Source organism: Glycine max, chromosome 4 (assembly GCF_000004515.6).
Source record: "Glycine max cultivar Williams 82 chromosome 4, Glycine_max_v4.0, whole genome shotgun sequence".
NCBI classification, from domain to species: Eukaryota; Viridiplantae; Streptophyta; class Magnoliopsida; order Fabales; family Fabaceae; genus Glycine; species Glycine max.
The window spans coordinates 33,636,769-33,660,101 of NC_016091.4; the positions used below are offsets into that span (position 1 = coordinate 33,636,769).

A 23,333-nucleotide genomic window follows, 5' to 3' on the forward strand; every position below is an offset into this window, starting at 1 on the left:
GAGTAAGCGAACGCCGAGGGCCATGCTTATGTCCCCCTAAAAAAAATGGCAAGTTAGCTTGCCTGGGCGAGCAACCCCTGCACCAGAATATAAAAAAAACAAGGGAGGGGAACGTTTTTTGCACTCAAAAACTCCCCCCCCCCCCCCTCATTCAAAAAGAGAGAGCTCACGGGACTCACGGTTTTTGCTCCCCCAAGCCACCTTTGGTTGCCTTTTGCTTTCATTTTTGGTACTCCTACTCACTCCAACAAGTAAGTATCTCATCCTTGAGTTTTCCAGCTTTCCATTGGTGTATTTTGGTCCTCTTTTGGTGCTCTAAATTGTGGGAATGTGCTCAAATTTGTGGGGCAATTTTGGTTTGATTTCATGCTTGATTGGTTTGAATTGAGGGGTTGTAGGGGATGGCCTTAGGCCTAGGGTGCATCCTGAAGCAATGGGGCATGCCACATTGCCCCCACTCTCTTACTATTCATGCCTAAACATGCGCCCACCAAGTGCTCGGTGAAATGCCTCAATGACATATGAACATGGTTTTGTAAGGTTGGGATTGTGGGACTGTTTTATATATATAGGGACAGCGTAAAGGATTTGAAATGAGTGCCCAAATGCAATTCTAGGCTTAGGAACCCAAGCTTTTAATTTCAAAGCAAGGAAGCATGACTTATGCCTAGGAATCTAAATTTTGGTTTTGAATAGGCATGAATATTAGGACGTGTTTGAGAGGGTTTCTACTTGAATTTGGTTGCCCCGTGAGGAATACCTTGCACCTAGGTAGCATGGAAAATACCTTTCAACGGTATGTATATATGTGGATATAGGTAGCGCGGAAATGCCTTGCAAAGTGTGTGAGTATATGGCATAAAAATACCTTGCAAAGTGTGAATGAGTAGCAAAAATGCTTTTCAACATGTGCATATTTGTGGATAGATGGCATAAGGAGCCTTTCAAAAAATGTACCCGTGTCAGAAATGCCATGAGAATGCTTCCCAGATGAATATATGATGTGGAATTGCCCCTCAAGTGTAGATAGATGGCATGAAAGTTCCTTTTTCAAATGCAAGTGTGTGCGTGACGGGAGATTGGCTCTCGGATGTGCATATGTGTATAAATAATGTGAATGAAACAACAAAAATTTGTGTGTTAATAAAATACTTCAAATGTGCGTAGGTAGTTTGTGGTAGCGAAATGCTTAGGATATGAACATGTGTAATTTTGACACAATATTTTGAGCACGTGTATACATATTCTGTGTGGTGACTAGAATGTTTTGAATATCCTTGTATGTTGATAATATTTTACACATATGCACATTCATAAATGTTTTACATTAAGGAAATATGTGCACAAGTTTCTTCTAAATCGGAAAGATTAGCATGTCGTTTTTGTTTTAAAATAAGCGTTTTCTTGTAAACTAACTTTCCAAATGTTTGTCTTTGCAGGAAATGGCTCCGAGAAAGCTTTCCACAAAGCGATCTAGGAAGGACGCCGCGGCCGAAGAGACTAGTGCCGCTCCCGAGTTCGACAACCATCGTTTCAGGAGCGCTGAGCACCAGCAGCGTTTCGAGGCCATCAAGGGATGGTCCTTCCACCGAGAGAGACGCGTCCAGCTCAGGGACGATGAGTACACAGATTTCCAGGAGGAGATAGCTCGCCGGCGTTGGACGTCGCTGGTCACTCCCATGGCCAAGTTTGATCAGGATATAGTTCTCGAGTTTTATGCCAATGCTTGGCCTACGGAGGAGGGCGTGCGGGACATGCAGTCATGGGTAAAGGGCCAGTGGATTCCTTTTGATGCAGACGCCCTCAGCCAGTTCCTGGGATACCCGCTAGTGTTGGAGGAGGGCCAGGAGTGCGAGTACAGTCAGAGAAGGAACCGGGCCGATGGATTTGATGAGGTGGCCATTGCCCAACTGCTATGCATACCAGGTCAGGATTTTGCCTGGACTGCTGCTGGGAGACGGGTGCGGATCATGCGCACCAACATGACTACGTTGACCCAGACATGGATGACGTTGCTGCTCAGCAACATCCTGCCCAACGATCATAATTCTGACCTCCCTCTGCCGAAGTGTCAGCTGGTGTACGCCATCTTGACATGGATGAGCGTCCATGTGGCTCAGTTGATCGCTGATGCCATTTATTTATTTGCAGGTATGCCACCTACCAGGCACCCTCTAGACCCAGATAAGTCTAACAGGGCCCTGGGGTTTCCAGCGTTGATCACGGGCCTCTGCCAGTCATTCAGGGTTTCCGTTACACCCAGTAAGGTGATCGGGCCGCCGATCACCTGAGCCTTCATTGAGAAGTATTGCACGCCTAGACAAGCGTAGGGTGATGCACCGCAGGCCATAGATGAACCGCCACCACCTCATCAGGCGGATCCAGCTGGGTCATTTGGCATGGAGCGGTACTTACGACACTTGGTTCGCCAGCAGGCGGCCAACCACAGGGCGCATGTGCAGACCCATGACAGTTTTTACCAGCTTAGCCTCAGTCTGCAGATCTAGGGTTTCGCTCCTTTTCTGTGCCCTACTCCAGATCAGTTTAGGGCTGAGGTCGCATGGCCTGGAGATTGGCCCGAGGACCAGACAGAGGAGGCGCCCGCAGAGGCTCCCGGCGATGGAGAAGAGGCCCGCATGGATGAGGAGATGACGAATTTGCTCGACTTCTTGGGAGGAAGCGGAGCCATGTGACCAAGGTCACCGCATTTTTTGACATATTTGTTTTTGTTTTGTTTAGTTTGCTATTAACGTTTTCTGTTATTGCCCATATTACTGTTGACATTACTATTTTCTATTTTGTTCATATGGTTGCTAACTTTACAATCATTATTGTTCGTTTCTGTTAGAAATTTTTGGCGTTATGGCCTTCAGTTATTTCGTCACCATTTTTGCGACTTACCATTTTCGTACGTTATTCGTTCACCTTGTGGTTAGACGTGAATAGGTAGTGTGCGCCCTCATCCGCACGACCTTTTCCAATAGGAAAAAAGAAAGGAGAGAGAGGAAATGAACAAATAATAAATAACTTAAAAAAGGGAAAAGGAGGAAAAAGAAAAAAGAGCAAGTAAGAAAAGAAAAAGAAGGAAGAAAAAAGAAAATAATAAGAATAAAAAGTTGTCTAGCTAAAAAAACAACATGCTCGTGAAAAGAGATGATTTCCAACTTTTATTTAAAGAAAGAATTCACTGATCATAACCAGTTTTTGAAAAAATGTGTATACACTTGAAGGATGAATGTTGTGAAAGTTTTTCGAACACCCAAAATAAGACTCGGATAAATGTGCATATTGATAAAAGAACATATTTTGGAAACACTGGGTTGACTAAAATAGAGAAAATGAATTATGAGCCCTAGCATCACATGACCAAAATTTTTTCGACACTTGAGTGTCCACATAGGTGCATGGATGACTAGTTTTGCATAAAATTTCCAGATCATCATTGTTGCATTTGTGTCATGGAAATAATGTGGGACATCCCCTTTTATCCCTGAACCAAACCAAACCCTGACATATATCATGTCCAGCCGTTCTACGAGCCTTGAGCCAAAATCCCAACTCACCATAAACCTTGCCCTCAAAAGAAAACAAAAAAAAAAAGGAGAAAAGAAGAAAAGAAGAGAAAAGCAAAAAGAGAAAATTCCCAATCAAGGAAAATGGGGGAAAGCAAAAAAGGAAAGAGAATTCTCGATCAAAGATCGAAAGAGAAAATAAGAAATATGCAGAAAGATCTTAGGACCAGACAATATCTGAACAATACACATTTGTCACCAAGAAAACATGAAAAGAAAGGAAACCACGAACAAAAGTGGTTCTCTCCCTTTGATTACCAACCAAAATCCTGTGCGTCGGTGACTTGTTTGCCTCGCGCTAAACAAAAATAGAAAAGGAAAAAGCCAAAAACATTCAAATTCCCACAAAAAAAACACCATTCCCAAGAAAAAGTCCTACTAATCCATGATCACGCATGTAACCTTTGATTTGATAGGAAATGATTTGCAAGATCAAGTCATGGCATATCTATGGTTCGGAATTAGGATGAAACACTTACCTGTGTGAGATTGATACACTTTGAGTGATTTTCTTCTATTTTTGTTGAACCCAGCATTTCCTCTAAATGGTCATTTAGAAACGAAATGCTAACATCCAAAATCTCATTTGTGGTTATGAGAAGATTTCATCAGCATACTCCCCTTCCCCGTAGACACATTGTTTTTATCCGAAAAGTGTATGTTGCTCTGATTTAGTTGGAAGTTTTTCTCTCTTTACTAAAGCATGTTCACATTTTAGTGAAGAAAACACCGAGACTATTTTTAGTCTCACAAGTTATCCAGAACTACGTAGGTCTGAGTTCCTCATTGAGGATTCACAGGAGCAACAGCCTCGCTTTTGTCGGCCGCCCCCACAATTTCTGTCATACTGACACTGGAGTCACGTGACATGCGGAGATACCCGAGTGGTTTTCCGTAAAAACTTTCTTTTGCTATCTCTAAGACTCAAAGCATGATAGCACGCAGAGACTAACGTCGTCTTCTGCACCCTTTGTCAATCGCGGCCAACAAGCCTGTTGACACGCGAAGATTTACGTCATCTTCTGCGCAGACTGATTCTGTCATACTAACACTGGAGTCACGTGACATGCGGAGATACCCGAGTGGTTATCTGTAAGAACTTTCTTTTGCTATCTCTAAGACTCAAAGCATGATAGCACGCAAAGACTAACGTCGTAAAGACTAACGTCGTCTTCTGCACCCTTTGTTAATCGCGGCCAACAAGCTCGTTGACACGCGGAGATTTACGTCATCTTCCGCGCAGACAGATTTTGTCATACTAACACTGGAGTCATGTGACATGCGGAGATACCCGAGTGGTTATCCGTAAAAACTTTCTTTTGCCATCTCTAAGACTCAAAGCATGATAGCACGCAGAGATTAACGTTGTCTTCTGCACCCTTTGTCAATCGCGGCCAACAAGCCATTGACACGCGGACATTTACGTCATCTTCCGCATAGACAAATTCTTTCATACTGACACTGGAGTCATGTGACATGCGGAGATACCCAAGTGGTTATCCGTAAGAACTTTCTTTTGCTATCTCTAAGACTCAAAGCATGATAACAAGCTGAGTGGGTAAACGCGTAGATACAGATTCTGCACCCTTTATCATTCAGGAATGACAAGCTGAGTGGGTAAACGCGTAGATACAGATTCTGCGCCCTTTATCATTCAGGAACGACAAGCTGATTGGGTAAACGCGTAGATACAGATTCTACGCCCTTTATCATTCAGGAACGACAAGCTGAGTGGGTAAATGTGTAGATACAGATTTTGCGCCCTTTATCATTCAGGAACAACAAGCTGAGTGGGTAAACGCGCATAAACGGATTATGCGCCCTTTATGATTCAGGAACAACAAGCTGAGTGGGTTAACGCGCAGAGACAAATTCTGTGCCCTTTATCATTCAGGAGCAGTGAGGCGGGTGATAAACGCGCAGAGACAAATTTTGCGCCCTTTGTCATTCAAAAACAGCAAGTTGAGAGGTGGGCGGAGACAAATTATGGTCATTCCGCACACCTTTTCGCTGTCCAGAGGCGGTCGTGTCCGGTGGCACACAAAGACAAATTATGGTCATTATGTGTCTCGCTGCCCAGGCTCGATCGTGTCCAACAAAATGCAGAGACAAATTATGGTCATTCTGCGTCTTGTATCAACCAAGAGGAGCAAATTCGACAGTATCAGGATGATGTGTCGGTACTGATCATTTTCAATTTTTTGCAGGTTCCGCTGACAGGGAGGTTCACTTGCCGAGTGGTGTTTCGCTCGAACGAAATTAGTGTCTTATCTTTACTTCCCTTTTATCTCCAATAAAAGAAAAGTAAAGAGGGGCAACTGTCATACCCTAATTTTGTCCGGGGACCATCCGTTGTTGGGATGCGACCCTCGTTTGACCACTTCGAGGTACTTGGCACCCATCGTTAGGCAATTCGTGAAGTTTCGTGACGTTCCGGAAGTCAAAAGAAAGCATTGTAGCACAATCCGTAAAGTTCCGCGACATGCCGAAAATTAAAAGGAAGTGTTAGTGTGCAATTCGTAAAGTTCCGTAACACTTGGGAAGGTGAAAAGGGGATGATTACGTAATCCGTAAGGTTTCATAACATTACGGAAAGAAAACAAGCATCGTTATGAAATTCATAAAGTTTTGTAACGTTACGGAAAAAGAATCACCAAAAAAAGGCAGGTGTACTTAGTAAAAATGGGGGTGCAAATAGCAACCAGGCCCACTTGGGCCTTCCAAAAAATTCCTCCATAAGGTGGTTGCTTCTGGAGGAAGCAACCTAGCTCGCCTGGGCGATCTGGGTGGCAACCATCTCCCCCATTTTCCTATATATAGGGGGAGAAGTGAAGAGGAAAATTGTTCATCCCTCCTGGTAATTCTAGAATCACTTGAAATTAGTGAAAAAATTGGTTCCGTGAAGAAAATCCAAGTCGAGGCGCTTCCGTAATGTTTCCATGGGTGATTTCGCGAAGATTTTCAGCCGTTCTTCGACGTTCTTCATTCATTCTTCGTCGTTCTTCGGTCTTCAATCGGTAAGTTCCCGAAATTGAACTTTTCAATTCATTCTATGTACCCTTAGTGGTCCTGATTTGCTTTCACGTGCTTTGATTTTCATTTCATTTACTTTCCGTACCCCCTTTTGACGTGTTTTAGTCATTTGCTTAAGTCATTTTCTCGCCTAATCAAAAAATAAAATAAATTTCCATCGATCATTTGAATTGTAATATCCGTTAATTTCTGTTAAAATGAAATCCTACCGTTCAGCCATGCCGTAACCACGTTGGAAACAAAAAAGAGGTAAAATAATAATATAATAATCAAAAACATCTTTTAGTAAAATAAGTAAAAAAAGAAAAATCAATCGGACGTTTCTCTTTGGGATTTTTCTTTCTTAATCGAATCGACTAATAACCAAAGTGAAACTAAGGATAAAATCAATTCATAAACCAAACTTTTATCATCGCCTAAAAAAGCCATTTTCAAAGGTCCAACGCCTTGAAATGGTCTTTTCCGCTTTTATTGGTTAAATGTAGATTTCTAAAGGCCTAAAATCAACATGTAACTTTATTACCTCTTTCAAAAAATAAAGAGATCATTAATGGTCCAATGCCTTAATGTCTTCTCTCTTTTCAAAAGAATTGAAAGTTTGTTTAATGGCCCAACGCCTTAAATGACATTTCATTCAATAAAAACATATCTTACAAAAAGGTTAAAAACAACTTGACCAAACACTTTGTTCACAAAGAACTACGTAGGTCTGATTTCCTTATCGCAATTAAGGAATACGTAGAAGCAAGGGAAACACCCTCGTCGACCGCAAAAAGATAAAAAAAATAAAATGTACAAAAAGAAATAAAGACGTAAAAGGGAACATAAAAATTGAAGTCATGTTTGCACATTTAATTAAAGGCTGCCGTCTCTTGGGACGGATGTGTGGGGTGCTAATACCTTCCCCGTGCGTAAATACAACTCCCGAACCTTTCATTTAAAGTTCGTAGATCACGTCTTTTCCGGTTTTTCTGACGTTTTCCTCAAATAAACGTTGGTGGCGGCTCCGCGCGTATTCCTTGCTTGGAACATGCACCCACGAGTCACGCGTCACCCTCCCGCCGAAGGGTAGGTTGCGACATATATATATATATATATATATATATATATATATATATATATATATATATATATATATATATATATATATATATATATATATATATATATATATATATATATATATAAACAACATTGTTTTGAGGTGCTTGAAAGAGTTTATTCAGAATTTTTCAAGTCTATTTACAAGTGAATTTGAGGGTATGTTTGCTCCCTAGCTGAGTTGCTAAGTATTTGTTTTTAGTTATTTAATTTATTTTGTTACTATATGCTTTTCATTATAAATATATTGGGACTTTTGTGGAATATATTTGTCACTTCTTTGAGAGTTTATGAGAAAGTGTCCATTGAAGGAACAGAAGATTCACATGAGGGAAGATATGATTTTGATGGTTCAGAGAAAAGCCTTGATTCATTTGTTATCCAGGTGATGATAACAGCAGTTTGTTGTGTTTAGCATGGTAATTATTTTGTATAGCAAAAAATGAAATTCTTCTGTTAGAGATATTTCCATGTCGGAGTTAACTGACTGACTTTCTGTCGTGAGTGGTGTTGAGTGTGTGTGAAGGTTTGTGTTTCAGCTTTTTCAGAGGACAGCTGTACTTTCTCATTGTTAACAGTTGTCCCTCTCTCTCTCTGTATATATATATATATATATATATATATATATATATATATATGTTAATAGAAATCTCAAATTCAAAATTCGAGCGGGTTCTTTGTCCGCCGCCGCCAAATTCACCAGCGAGTTCAGGGTTGGTTGCGCCTCGAGGAGCGTGACACACCCTTACAGGTCACGTGGCCAGATTCCCAGCCACGCGCCACCACGTGCCGCCACCATCTCCCGCCCATTCCAGCACGTGAAGCCCACGCGTCGTGATCTTCTAGGCACATTTCAGCCTCTGTTTCAGCGTTTGCTTGTCAACTCGTGGTTCCTCTTCTTCTTCTCCCTTAGGGTTTTGCCCTTTTGGTCAAAAATGGAAAAACTCGTGCTTCTACTACTGCAAAACTCAACTGGAAAAACTACTTGTCTTGGTCTGCTTCAGTGGAGTTGTGGTTCCTTGGCCAAGGATATCATGACCATTTGGAAAAGGGAGTTGGTGTTGTCCTGAACAACAAGAGAGCTGAGTGGGAGAAACTTGATTTTCAACTTTGTGATGTGCTATGGCAATCGGTTGAGCCAGATGTTTTGGAAATCTTTAGATCATTGAAAACATGTTGCTTCTTTTGGAAGAAGGCCCAAGAGATTTTTGCTAATGATATTCAAAGCCTATTTGATGCAAGCATGAGAGTTATGGCTCTTAAGCAAACCAGCCATGACATGATTGCACATATACGTAAAGCTTGAGCAGCAGTGGAAGAGCTGAAAAGATTTCTTGTGGCCGATTCGTTGGAGGAAGTGAATAGGAAGCTGGACAAGTTCTACATGGTTCTTATCTTGATGAGCCTACACTCAGATTTTGATCATGTGTGTGATAAGTTCTTGCTGGAGACCAAGTTTCGTCAATGGACTCTCTCATCACTAGACTTCTTCGTATGCCTCATGTATTGAAAGATGAAAATCTAGCTGATATTATGGAAACATCAGCCATGGTTGCACCTCGTGGGAGAGGATGAGGCTGTAATAAAAGAGGAAGCCACAGTGGAAGAGGTGGACGCCCTCAATGCACCTATTGCAAGAGGATGGGCCACACTCAAGAAAACTGCTATTCTCTGCATGGCTTTCCTGACAAAGTAGCACAGGTGTCTAAGTTAGAGAGATAAGAGTCTAGGTTCTCTGATGAGGAGTACCAAGAGTATTTGAAGCTCAAATCTGAGAAATCCAATAACCAAGCACAATCTTCCTCCATACCATGTTTTTCATCAGCATGTATCTCTCAATCTATTGAAGGTCCTAGTCCTTGGATACTTGATTTAGGTGCCTCTGATCATATTTCTGGTAACAAGTCTTCTTTTTCATCCATTTCCTTTCCAAAAATTCATCACTTTGTTACTGTAGCTAATGGGTCCAAAGTTGCATCTCAAGGAAGTGGTCAAGTTTCTTTATCTCCCTCATTAAAGTTGAATTTCGTATTATTTATTCCTCAATGCCCCTATAATCTAATCTCATTAAGTCAGTTAACTCGTTCATTAAATTGCTCAATAACCTTTACTGCTAATTCTTTTGTTATTCAGGAACATGGCATGGGTCAATTGATTGGAGAAGGACGTGAATCACGAGGACTTTACTACTTAGAACCCAACTTTCCTGTGTCCTGTCTTGCAACTTCAAAACCCAAAATTTTGCATGATCGTCTGGGTCACCCAAGTCTACCAAAACTGAAAATGATGGTTCCTAATCTTAAGAATCTTCGAGTCTTAGAATGTGAGTCTTATCAACTAGGAAAACATGTTAGGTCATCATTTCCTCAAACTATACAAAGATGTAACTTGGCTTTTTCTACCATTCATTCTGATATTTGGAGACCAAGTCGTGTTACATGTTTTCAATATTTTGTAACCTTTATTGATGAGTCTTATCAACTAGGAAAACATGTTTTCGATATTTTGTAACCTTTATTGATGAATTCTACAGATGTAATTGGGTTTATTTAATGAAAGACAGATCTGAACTTTTGCCTATATTCATGTCTTCTTTCATGAGATTGAGAATCAATTTGGAAAAACTATTAAGATTTTCAAAAGTGTTAATGCTAAAGAGTATTTCTCTCATGATCTATCCTCTTTTTATCTTCAAAAGGTATTCTACATCAGTCCACATGTCCTCATACACCACAACAAAATGGTATAGCAGAAAAAAAGAATTGTTATCTTCTTGAAACTGCATGTTCCCTAATGTTAAACTCCAATGTTCCTACACACCATTGGGGAGATGCAATACTTAATGATTGTTTCTTAATAAGCAGGATGCCTTCTTCTTCCCTTGAAAACCAAATCCCTCACTCAATTATTTTTCCTCATGATCCATTATTTCATGTTTCTCCTAAAGTGTTTGGTTGTACTTGTTTTGTCCATGATCTCTCTCCTAATTTAGACAAACTTTCTACTAAGGCCATTAAATGTGTCTTTTTGGGTTATTCTCGTCTTCAAAAAGGTTACAAGTTCCACTCTCCAATCACAAGATGATACTATTTGTCTGCGGATGTAACCTTCATTGAAGACACACCCTTCTTCTCACCCTCAATGGATTATTCTTCTTCTCTTAAGTAAGTACTTCCAATTCCTTCTCCTTGTCCACTAGGTAACTCTGACCAAAATGTTAGTGAAGTCCCATCTTCTCCACCAAATTCAACTAAAGTTGCTCCTCCACCTCTTATTACATATCAACGCATGACAAGCGAAGTTGGTTCTATAGTGCCTGAATTGTCTCCTTGTGATCCTCATTCTCCTCCAACCAATCCTCAAACCATGGATCCTTCTTCTTCCACTTCATCCCATCATTCTGATTCAGATTGGCCCATTGCCATCAGGAAAGGTACTCAATCTACTTGTAATTCTCATCCTATTTATAACTTCTTAAGTTATCATCGTTTGTCTCTTTTATATTTCTCCTTTGTTTTCTCATTGTCTTCTCTTATTGTTCCTTCTAATATTCATGAGGCACTTGGTCATCCTGGATGGCGACAGGCTATGATTGATGAAATGCAAACTCTTGAAAATAATGGTACTTGGGAACTTGTTCCTCTTCCTCCTGGCGAGAAAACCGTGGGTTGTAGATGGGTTTATACTGTTAAGGTTGGGCCCATTGGTGAGGTTGATCGGCTTAATGCTCGACTAGTAGCTAAAGGCTACAAAAAATGCCTTGATTATTGTGATACTTTTTCTCCTATAGCTAAGATCACCACCGTTCGAATGCTTCTTTCTATGGCTACCATGCATCATTGGCCTCTCCATCAGCTTGACATTAAAAATGCCTTCCTTCATGGTGATCTTGTGGAAGAAATTTATATGGAGCAACCTCCTGGGTTTGTTGCTCAGGGGGAGTATGGTCTTGTGTGCAAGCTACACCAATCTCTCTATGGGTTGAAGCAATCTCCTCGAGCTTGGTTTGGTAAATTTAGTCATATTGTACAACTTTTTGGGCTGAAACGAAGTGAGGCAGACCATTCTATTTTTTATTGTCATACATCTCCTGGAAAGTGTGTTTATCTAATGGTCTATGTTGATGATATAGTGATTATAGGAAATGATGCTACTAAGATTGTCCAGCTAAAAGAGCACTTATTCAGCCATTTCCAGAAGCCTAGGACATTTGAAGTACTTCCTTGGTATTGAGGTGGCTCAATCAAGAGATGGTGTTGTGATCTCACAGAGGAAGTATGCCCTTGATATTTTGGAAGAAACAGGCATGCAGAATTGTAGACCTATTGATAGCCCTATGGACCCAAATCTGAAGCTCATGGCAGATCAAAGTGAAGACCCCGAGAGATATAGGAGACTTGTGGGAAAACTCATTTCTCTCACCATTACAAGACCTGATATCTCCTTTGTTGTTGGAGTGGTTAGTCAATTTATGCAAAATCCTCATGTTGATCATTGGAATGCCGTTATGCGTATTCTTAGATATGTACAGAGAGCTCCTAGACAAGAATTGTTGTATGAAGACAAGGGTAACACACAAGTATCTGGATACTGTGCTGCAGATTAGGCTAGTTGTCCCATGGATAGGTGATCTACATTAGGATATTGTGTTTTCTTGGAGGGAATCTTATCTCTTGGAAAAGCAAGAAACAAACTGTTGTTGCTTGATCCAGTGCAGAGGCTGAATATCGATCTATGGTTATGGTTACATGTGAACTTATGTGGATTAAGCAATTTCTCCAAGAGTTGAAATTTTGTGAAGTTGTACAAATGAAGTTATACTGTGATAATCAGGTAGCCCTTCACATTGCCTCAAATCCAGTCTTTCATGAGAGGACTAAGCACATAGAGATTGATTGTCACTTCATTCGAGAGAAACTATTGTCCAAGGAGATTATCACTGAGTTCATTAATTCTAATGATCAGCCAGCAGATATTTTGACTAAGTTCTTAAGAGGAACTAGGATTCAGTCTATATGTTCGAATCTTGGTGCATATGATTTGTATGCTCCAGCTTGAGGGGGAGTGTTGAGTGTGTGTGAAATTTAATGTATGCATGTTGAGTGTGTGTGAAGGTTTGTGATTCAGTTTTTTCAGAGGACAATTGTACTTTATCATTGTTAACAGTTGTCCCTCTCTCTCTCTCTCTCTCTCTCTCTCTCTCTCTCTCTATATATATATATATATATATATATATATGTTAATAGAAAGCTCAAATGTGTGGTGAGTGTGTGATTTTTCCCACATAATTCAAAATTCAAGTAGTTGTTTCTTCAATCTCCTTTTCAATGGCTTTTCAATCTCTTTTATGTTATTTAGTTTATGGCAATGCCTGCCTTTGCAAATATTTGTCAGCTGGGTGATATATTACAGAATATGGTTTTCTATCTTGATATCTCTATTCATTGAAGCCCTTATCCTTGTGAATTCTTCATAAAATTGATTTGTTATTATCTTCTATCTGTTTCTATGCTTCTTATCAATGACAAAATGGAGAAACTTAATAATATTATCCAATAGAAGGTAGTAACATACCCACTAGTCAATCAACATGAATTTTGGTAATAAATGTATAGCTCCATTCTTTGTATAAAGGTTTTCTTTCATATAAGACTTCTATTTCCTTCATTTATTTGTGTATTCCAGTAAGTTTTTAAAGAATGGGATGTTTGAATTTGCAGCTTTGTATTGCCACTAAATGATGCAATTAAGCAAGGGTTGAGAATATTCATCCATAATTTGGGAAAAGATAAAATTAGAGTGCCAAATACACCATGTCAGGGAGATCCACCAAGTCTGTCATCAGTGTAACCTAATACCATTAAGACTACAGTAGGAGTGTTGGAGGCAATGGTCTCTTGGAGTTTTTGTAAATACACCTAATATGTTTAACCAAGACATCGATTCCCACCTCAGCGGCATGATTCTAACACAGCTGAAAAAGGGGTGCCATGCATCTTTGTCATGATTTCTGCAGAATGGTCATCGGACGTTGTTAATTTCCACATTTTGCTTCTTAAGTTATTCTTTGTTGGCAGTCTGTCTCGGATTAATCTTCAAGCAAAGAATGAGGCTTTACTTGGGATTTTTAACTTCCATAGTGCAGTAAACACTCCAACCTGATTTTCATTTGTCGAATCCCTATCAAGCAACATGTAAGCATTTCCCACTGTATATCCCCTGCTTGAATCTCCCTCCCAATTCCAGGTGTCTTGTCGCTGCAGTTGTATGATCAGACCTTCTATATCCTCCATAAATTTTGCAGTCATGTCCATTTCACCCTCCAAAAAGAATCTCCTCCCCTAGAACTGTCATTCCCCACCTGCACCTGATGTCGCCCGTAGCTGGTGGATATATTGATGTTGCTGTTGAGAAATGTGGTACAATCTTGGGTACTTTTCAATTAACAAAACCCCATCATCCTTCCACCCGTCTTCCCAGAACAACACCTTTGATCCACATCCAATTTTTCATTTTTCCCCACTTTTAAACCAGCTCCCCTCCTCGGTTGAATTACAGATGAAGCTTAGGTCCTGCCACCAGAGGGACTCTCTGTATGTCCTTCTTGTCACATCCAAATTCCTCCACCCTCCATATTTGGATTCCAAAACTTGTGGCCATAATTCTCCTTGGTGATGAAACAAATTCCAACACCATTTTCCAAGCAGTGCATAGTTGAATTTCATCAAATCCTTGATGCCTAAGCCACCTTTTTCCTTTTGTAGACAGACTGAACCCCCAATTCACCCACGTAATCTTTTTCTGATCCGAGTGTCCTCCCCACAAGAACCACCGCTGCAGCCTCACCAACCTATCCACCACAATCTTTGGAGCCTTGAAAAAAGAAAAAAAAATTAGGGATGGAGTTCATGATTGACTTAATCAAAGTCACCCTTCCCCGAAAGAAAGATATTTTTGTTTCCATTTTGACAATTTTCTCTCACATTTCTTGACTATTAGATCCCAAATCTCACTACGTCTTGGGTTTGCCCCAATAGAGATACCCAAATAAGAAAAGAGTACTGACAACATTCTGCGACTTATCTGACTGCATTGTTCATCCATTGCTCAGTCATCCCAATTGCCCAAAAACTGCTTTTGGAAAAGTTTATCTTTAATCCCGATACCAACTTAAAGCTCCTTAACATCACCTTGATTGCTCTTACATTTGCCATCGTTGTTGTCCCAAAGGAAACCGTATCATCTGCATACTGCCCCAAAGAAAACTCCTGTTAACTTGATTATTTAATTGGAACTGTACATAGTTGTCAGTATTCCAAAGAGAGAACGGTCACCATGAAGTGTCAAACTAAATTAGCTGCTATAATGGTATCCTTTAACTTGTTATTTGGCAAGGAAGACAGCCCTAATTTTCAAATTAGTCAAACTGGAATCCACAGGGGATACTATAGTCACTGCAATGATGGCTTCATCAGCTACTATCGAAAGGAACCTCTTTGTTTGATCTATACCTTTTATTAGTGTCTTATAGTTTTGCTGGATTATTGTATGGAAACGATAAAAAAATTATAATCATAGGATTTTATATAATAAACTGGCTGAGATCTGTCTAAAACTTGCGTAAATCAGGTTTGCTTGGTTTTTTGTTTGTGTTTCCTTCATTTATTGTAATAATTTTTGAATTATCATTTTCATCCAAGTTGTTATTTACAGTTGTTTGCACTCATGTTGACCATTGTGGGTAATCCAAGACTAGGAAAGGTTTGGTTCAGAACATTCTTCAAATCTTATTTTTCTGTTGATTGTGTTCAATTGTATCATTACTTTGATCTATGGTTTGCATTTCTATAGGTGGTTGTGGCTAATATCAGAGAATTGGTGTACTATACTATTGCTTTTCTTCAAATGACAGAGTAGCAAGTATAGCATTATTGACTCCAGTCATTGCTCTTAGTTCACATTTTTTTTATTTTACTCAGTAGCATCTGATTGGCTTTCTACAGATTCACTTTATAATTTTTCTGCGATTTAAAGGTTGTGCTTGTCATTTGAAAAAAGGGTTGTAGCTTACTTGAGTTGAGCGCAGATTGATTATTCTCTGTATCCATTAATTATTATTTTTTTTAATTTCGTTATTTCATCATAAAATGAATGCCAATCCTTTTACCACTTCATATATCACTTTACTGTTGACTCACTTGAACTCATTTTGCCACCACTACTACAATAATAGTTTATTACAATGCACTAATAACTACAGTCGGCATAGACCGTCTTTGAAAATGATATAGTGGCAGTATGGTAATTAAGTACATTAAAATTCTAAGTTTAAGTACGGTTATGTAAAAACCGTAGTAATTGAGTTCTGTACAAAGGCGATTTTGTACAAAACCGTCTTTGAACGTTTACATCTTTTTGTTTTCTCTCTATTGTTGGGCAGCGTACTTCGTTGCCTCGACTTCTATGACTGGTCTCTCTCTCTTTCTTCTCGCGCTCACACCCTCCTTCACTCTTCACACAATTTCAAAATCCCTAATCCATCCTTTACACTGCATTCTTCTCACATGTGTGTGTTTTGCATTCTGCATTTGGCTGTGTTGAGGCATTTGGTTTCCTCATATGCCTCATGTGAGATGAGGAAGAAAATCATAGATCCCTCCTCCGGGAAGAAGTTTTGCGCCAAAACAAACTGACGCGCCGATGAGCGTGGCTAGGTCATTGCAGAATGTCATGGCGGGCGTTCGAGGTTCTCTCGACGCGACGACGTTGAGATTGGAGAGCTACAAAACTAATGGATCTGAGTTTTAGTATAAGGCTGAGTCTAATGCTTCTGATACCGAGCGCATAACTTCTGAAAGTTCCTCTGGAGAAGGAATTCGAGGTTCTCGAGGACTGGTGGTTCCAGCGAGGTTCTGGCAAGAGCATAATAACCATTTACGGCGCCAAACGGAAACTCCGAGGTTCTAGCGACCCCATCACTGTGGTCTCCTTCGAGAGGAGTTAGTCCGTCACAAGCGCAAAACGACATCGTTAGTGGCTTGAGTAGTAGGTTCGGTGGTAGTAGTGAACCTTTTGTTTTGAGCTTCGCTGTTGATGTTTCGAGGGGGAAGGTAACGGAGAACCGGACCTTTGATGCGCATTTATTGAGACTCTTCCATAACAGATTCTTTCAGTGGCATTTTGTTAATGCCAGAGCTGATGCTGCTCTCTCTGCGCAGACATTGAATACGGAGGTTTTTCTCCTTCTTTTTTTAATTTCAAATATTTTTGTATTGAAATTGAATTGCACTATTAAGAATTTACTTGCTTGTGCGTTACTCTTTGAAGATTGTGAATATATCATTTTAGTTTGATATTAGTTCCATTTTAGCATATGATCACGAACACCAGTGTCATTTTAACTGAGTAGAGAAAGGTTATTAATATTATATTTATCTGTCTGTTTGCTAGTGATTGTTTTCTTTTCCACTTAGTTTTCTTTTGTTATGTTTTATATTTTTTTCTAAATATTCTTTATTGTATCAGAAAAGCCTCTATGATGCATGGATTGCTATGTAGAATCTACGAGAATCCGTTAGAGCCAAAAGAGCAGAGTTTCAGTTGCTGAAGCAACAATTTAAGTTCATATCCATCCTGAAGGATCAAGTAAGATCTACAGCTTCTCTGTTTTTAAGTTTACTAATGGTCTATACTTGATATTTTGCTTCACTTGATTTAAAGTTTTATCGTTTCCCCAGTAGTTTGATTGCCATGTCATTTTGTCCTTCATTGTGCAACTGCCATTTCATGGCATATGGATTCATGTAATTAGTTTCAATATTGTAATGTGCATTTTTGGGTATAAGCACATTTATTGATTAAAATGGCCGCAATAGTTTCTTATGTTATTTTAAAAATATTCACCTATTGAGTAAAATGTTGCACAATGTAGATTGCATTCTTTTTTCTTTTTTTGTTAGTTTTTGGTTATGTGGAATTGAAATGTTGCAGCGATTGGTGTGAAGTCGATAATGAAGTTCGACAGTCGGTACTCTGTGGAAATCGTGTTTGATGGAAGCAAGCTTGGAATTGAGCCTTATGTCGTCCTCGCTTTCTTTAAGTAAGTATGTCTAATTGGTAGGATGGTAGCTTAAGTTTGTGATCTGATTCATTGGATTTATTTTTTGTTTAATTTAATTTTATAAAATCAGCATAGTCACATAATTTAAAGTTGTCCTTTCTTCTCTAAAACTGCATAGTCTAATGTTGCTAAATTTGTTATGCGAATACATATGAAGTCTTGAATCATTTATTCATCTGCTGCTTTTGTAGGCTGAGGGTGCAGCAATGTCTGGCATTTCACCTTGAGTTGCTAAATGAAGCAGAAGTGGCAGCGGTTGCAGAAGAGAAAGAAACTCATTCATTTGAAATTGATCCTTCTTAGGTAATGTATGTGTGAGCTTTTGGAGAAGATTACAGTATTTTTTACTCTCTTACTCTTGATCTGTTTTTTTTTATTTTATGCTAAGAAGCACAAATACTTATTAATAGTACTTTTTGTGTTGGACAAATGTCAAACACTACAAGGACACTTTGAATATTTCTAGCTGTATTTTATATTTTTTTTACTTTTTATTTTAAACTTTTGTAACAATACCATAAAATTTAGATAAACTATAGCATTTTTATCATGTTTACAATGAATCATAGTCATTTTGGAAACATGAATCCTCTCTTGTGATTTAAGAATTTTATTTTATGCTTATTTTAGATTAATTTTGCATGTATTATAGCTGTGCTATGTGCTATGATTTTAAAATTTTCCATATTTCCATGTTCATGTTGAATCATGTTTGTCTCGTGTTATATATCCATGCTATTTAGATTTTACATTATATTCCCAAGTCAAACCTCAAAATTGTTGTCTTGGGAAATGATGCTAGATTAGGTCATTCATGTTTCAGAAAAAGAAATTGGATGAGTTAATTTTAGCGCTAGCTAAATACACTTTTTAATGCTACATTCTTCTCTATATGATGCAGCTCTGGCATTGTTTGGAGTGCTTTTGGTTGCCAGTGATAAGTGTTAATTCTTATCACTGTTAGTAGTTCATGACTTATATTGTAGAATTCTCCTATACTTAAATAGCGTCAAAATATTCCATTAGTTTCACTACAAGAATTTTAATTAGTCAAAATATTCCATTATTATTTGCGGATTAAAATTTTTTTGATTAAAAATTTTAATTAGTCAAAATTTGTTCCCAGTTTACTTGCTTGAATTCATTCATCTTAATTGATTATCTTCATGTTATTTGTCAATAAAGCATCATACTTATGGGTTGGCTGACATTCAAATTAATGAATTAAATGCCAGGGAAAGCTTGAGGATAGGATGGCAGGGGCAAGGAGGAGTATAATGCATTTTTTTATTCCCTTGTTTCAATTGATACCCAGGTATACATTTATTCTATGCCAAGTCATATGTTCATTCATCGGATCATGCATTCTTTGAAAAATAAAACTATCATATATTTATCCTGTATTGTGCACTTTGTCATAATTGTATTTGCAGGAGATGTATTACTCAACTAAGAGACATCAATTTTTAATTGATCAGGGTTACAACTTTAAGGTTAGGTTCACTCTATGTTGCATTTCTTTCGATTTGCTCTACTTTGTTTGAAGTTATTTTTCCTTGAGGATCAATTGGCACTTCTTGGAAAGGTTTGCATCCTCATTCCCTGTTGACTATATAGTGATATTTATAAACAGTAAGTATTTTTTTTAATCTTATATAATTTTATTTATAGATAATTTTGTAATATACATAATTTTGTCATTATAAATAATATCTTTTAATTAACCTCAAATTTTTCTGCAGGTTAAATATGTTTTTACATTGGTGCTTCTGTTAAAAATGATGTAGAAATCCATGTTACTACATCGGTGCCTCCATTAAAAATGATGTAGAAATCCATATTACTACATCGGTGAATACGCCACCACCGATGTAGAAATCCATGTTAGTACATTGGTGCCTCCGTCACAACCGATGTAGAAAATCAATGTTACTACATCGGTGCCTACATCACAACCGATGTAGAAATATCATATTTCAACGTCGCTGCTTACTTTAAAAATGACTTAGAAAGTGCATCTTACTACATCAGTGCCTACTTCACCACCGATGTAGAAACAAATGCAATTCTACAACGGTCACTTATGGACCGTTGTTAAAATATTTTTACTTTCAACAACGTTACAATAAAAAATGGTTCATCACCGTTGTTGAATCCTCATTTTGACCGATGTAGAAAACGCGCTTTCTAGTGGTGCACAGTCACGGAGTAATTCACTAATCAATCTCGTTTAGGTTAAGCTATTAAATGGAGGCTAACGAATGATTTTTTTTATCTTATTGAAGTAGTATGACAGCATGAAGATCAACATTTCAAGATATTTGTGACATAATGATTAAAATCTATTTTGTACATGAAATACTTTATTTCTTTTTCCGAATTTTTTAAAAAAATTCTAATGTAGGAAAATGGTTGAGGTTTTGGGCTTTGCATCAGTATGATACATGCTAATTATGTTTTTAAATTGTCAATAATTAGCTTTGTTTTGTTGAAATTTTTAAAGATTTTGCAATGTTGGAAAATTGTAGAGGTTTTGGGCTTTGCATTAGTATGGCAATTACTAATTTTATTTCTTCCAAAATTACTGGAATCTATAAAAAATCACAATATTGTTTGGCATTAGCTTGCTCAAGTACCTTAATTCAAGAATATGAAAAAAGGATTGTCCGTGATGTGGTTCCCATCACTGTGGACTCTTGGAAGTATCAGATGTATGCTGCCATACCCCAATGGGCCGAGGGGTAGTTTCCATGATTAGAACTTGGTGTAGATGTATTTATTGTATTTTACAACAGTGAAAATACGGTAATATATAGTGGTGCCTTTGATGCTCTCCCTCTCTCTCTCATTTTTCAGCAATTGAACCCTTTACTATTTTTATTACTCAAGAATTGTCAATTCTATTTTGAGGTTCATACATGGTCTGTGGATGCTAACCAGCTCATTGCTGATGAAGAAGATGCCACTTATAGTTGCCGCATCTCTAGTCAGTATCCCCCCTTAAGATTTTATTTGCCATTTTAAGTTTGACATTGGTAATTTATTTCAATTTGACTAATAGGTTCCTATGTGGAGTTAGTTTCCTTCATCTTAATTACTTTGGTGATTGTTTTGATAATGATTTTAATCCTTATCCTTATAATAACACTTCTAATTTTGATGAGTTTCATCATTCAAGAACACTTCCAATTTATCATTCAATAATGTTTTCAAATGGATGGATTTTAGATTGGATCATTATGGATCGATAATTTATAATCCATTAGTTCATTTAGTATCCACTAAAAATCTTCACTGGCTATTCATTAGATATTTTGGTTGGTTTTTTAACCATCCAATTGCCACCCCTACTTTAGGGTGATTTTGATTTTTCATTTGTGATTGTGTTAAAATGTATTTATGTATCTGTTTTATATAGTTTCATAAGCTTCATCAGAAAATGCTTCTTGTAGGTGTGCTTTTACTGGAAGAGGTTGTGAATTCTTTTGATGGTGAAGGAATTTTGGCCATAACAGATGGTGCAAAACAATGGTTCACCGAGTCTCAAATTAGAAAAGTAGCTGGTAATTAATGCAAGTTGGTGGAGGGTAAGTACAAAATATATATTCTCCTTGGATCTAGAAATTTTCTAATATGTTTGGTAGACAAATTTGATTGACCTACTGACATAGGCTATTTTTAAAATATTGTTGATTCTCAAGTATAGTGCCCACAACCTGCATTCAAATTTCTAGATGGTTCAACTAGGAAAAGTTATCAATGTCCCACTGGGAATTGTCCGTCCAACATCCACTTGGACAGCTAATTGCTTTTAAGACAATTTCAATTAGGCATTTCAAAAACCTCAGACATTATCAGCTACTTATGAGAAATATTTAACCATTAGTGCTGCATGTATAGATTGATAATTGTATACAATCTCATCCATTTACTTTATCCGCTTGTGAGGGAAAGTTAACTACCATTAGACATTTTAATAACCTCATGACATTTTTAACCACTTGTGAGGCATATTTAACCATAAGTGCCACAAGTACTGATTGATGATTATATACACATTTATTTCCTCTTAGTCACCTGTGAGACAAAGTTAACCACCATTAGACGTTTCAATAACCTCATGACACTATTAATCACTTCTGAAACATATTTAACCATTAGTGCTACAAGTACTGATCAACATAATGGGTATGGTCAACATAATGCGATGACAGTGGCGGCACAACGAGTGGAGGGAAGGAGTAAAAATTTTAGGGATGCATCAAATGTTTACTCTTTCTACTTCATAAGTTTTTTGGAAGATACGGGGGAAAAAGATTTGTCGTTTGAGTTCAAGAAATGGGTCGGCGTCAGGGAGGTATTCATCGTAAAGAATAGAAATTGGAGCGTCCGAAGATACAGTTTTGTACGATTCAAAGGGGCCGATGACGTTAGGAAACTTGAGAGACAATTGGATAACTTGATTCTTGGCAGACTGAAACTACATGCAAATCTTCCGAAACATGGAAGGGAGTGGAAGCTGATGGAGAAAACCAACAAGATCAGCACAAAGGGCTGGTCAGAGGCAGGGAGATAACAGAACCAACAACAATGAATGGAGGAGCTTAGAAACAACATCCCCAACGGAAGACAGTACCAGTTTCATATGCAAAAGTGGTTGCGACAGGCAGCAAAACTACGGTGAAGAGGTGGTTACCGAGATATGTGCAAGCAACGAGAATGACATCCCACTTGTGAATTTAGTTAAGTATACCAATGGAAAAGAGGACACGGTTCAGCAACGCTTGGGTAGGTAAATTGAGGAATCTAGCAATGTTTGATAGACTAGAAGAAGAACTCATGTGAGATGGAGGTAAAGACATTAAGCCAAAGTACCTTGGTGGCGACATAGTGTTACTCATGGACCTCATTGATACCAGAGCAGAAGAAATATGTAGGGAAGAAGTCGAAAATGGACTGCCTATGTTCCATACATTGGAGAAATAGAGCCTAAGCCTGAGGTTTGGATTTTGGTTGGTTTGGATTCTGGGCTGGGGAATCCCATTACATGCATAGGATTTGGAGAACATCCAAAATATTTTGATGGGTTGAAGTGGTGGATATTGATGACGATGTTGAAGACCTTCAACAATTGGATAGGGCACGAGTGCTCATAAAAACATCATGGCACCTTATAATCAATCACTCCGTAACTACGCCCATTAACGGGGACGATTATGTGATCAACATCATAGAGGAGACGTGCTACAACCCCTGTATGTGTAAATGCAACAGCGGGAGCCTGATAGGGTCCTCAAAGGAAATATTTTCTAACGAGAATGAAGTGGGGCTGGCCTTATCGTTGGAGGTTGCGTCGTCCCACGATGAGTCTCCAACGATAACCATGCTAGCTGATGCAGATGGAGGTGAGCAGAACAAAAGTGGTGGGGAGCAGCAGTTGTCCGCTGGTCTATATATCATGTCAGCACCTATGACATAGGGAATGCTTTCGATAGAAGACAAAGACC

General features: G+C 38.5%; 1 pseudogene; it reads left to right on the top strand.

The window, feature by feature from the left end:
• The window catches only part of LOC100790766 (importin-9-like), a 142,527-nt pseudogene that overhangs the window by 44,940 nt on the left and 74,254 nt on the right, over positions 1-23,333 (top strand).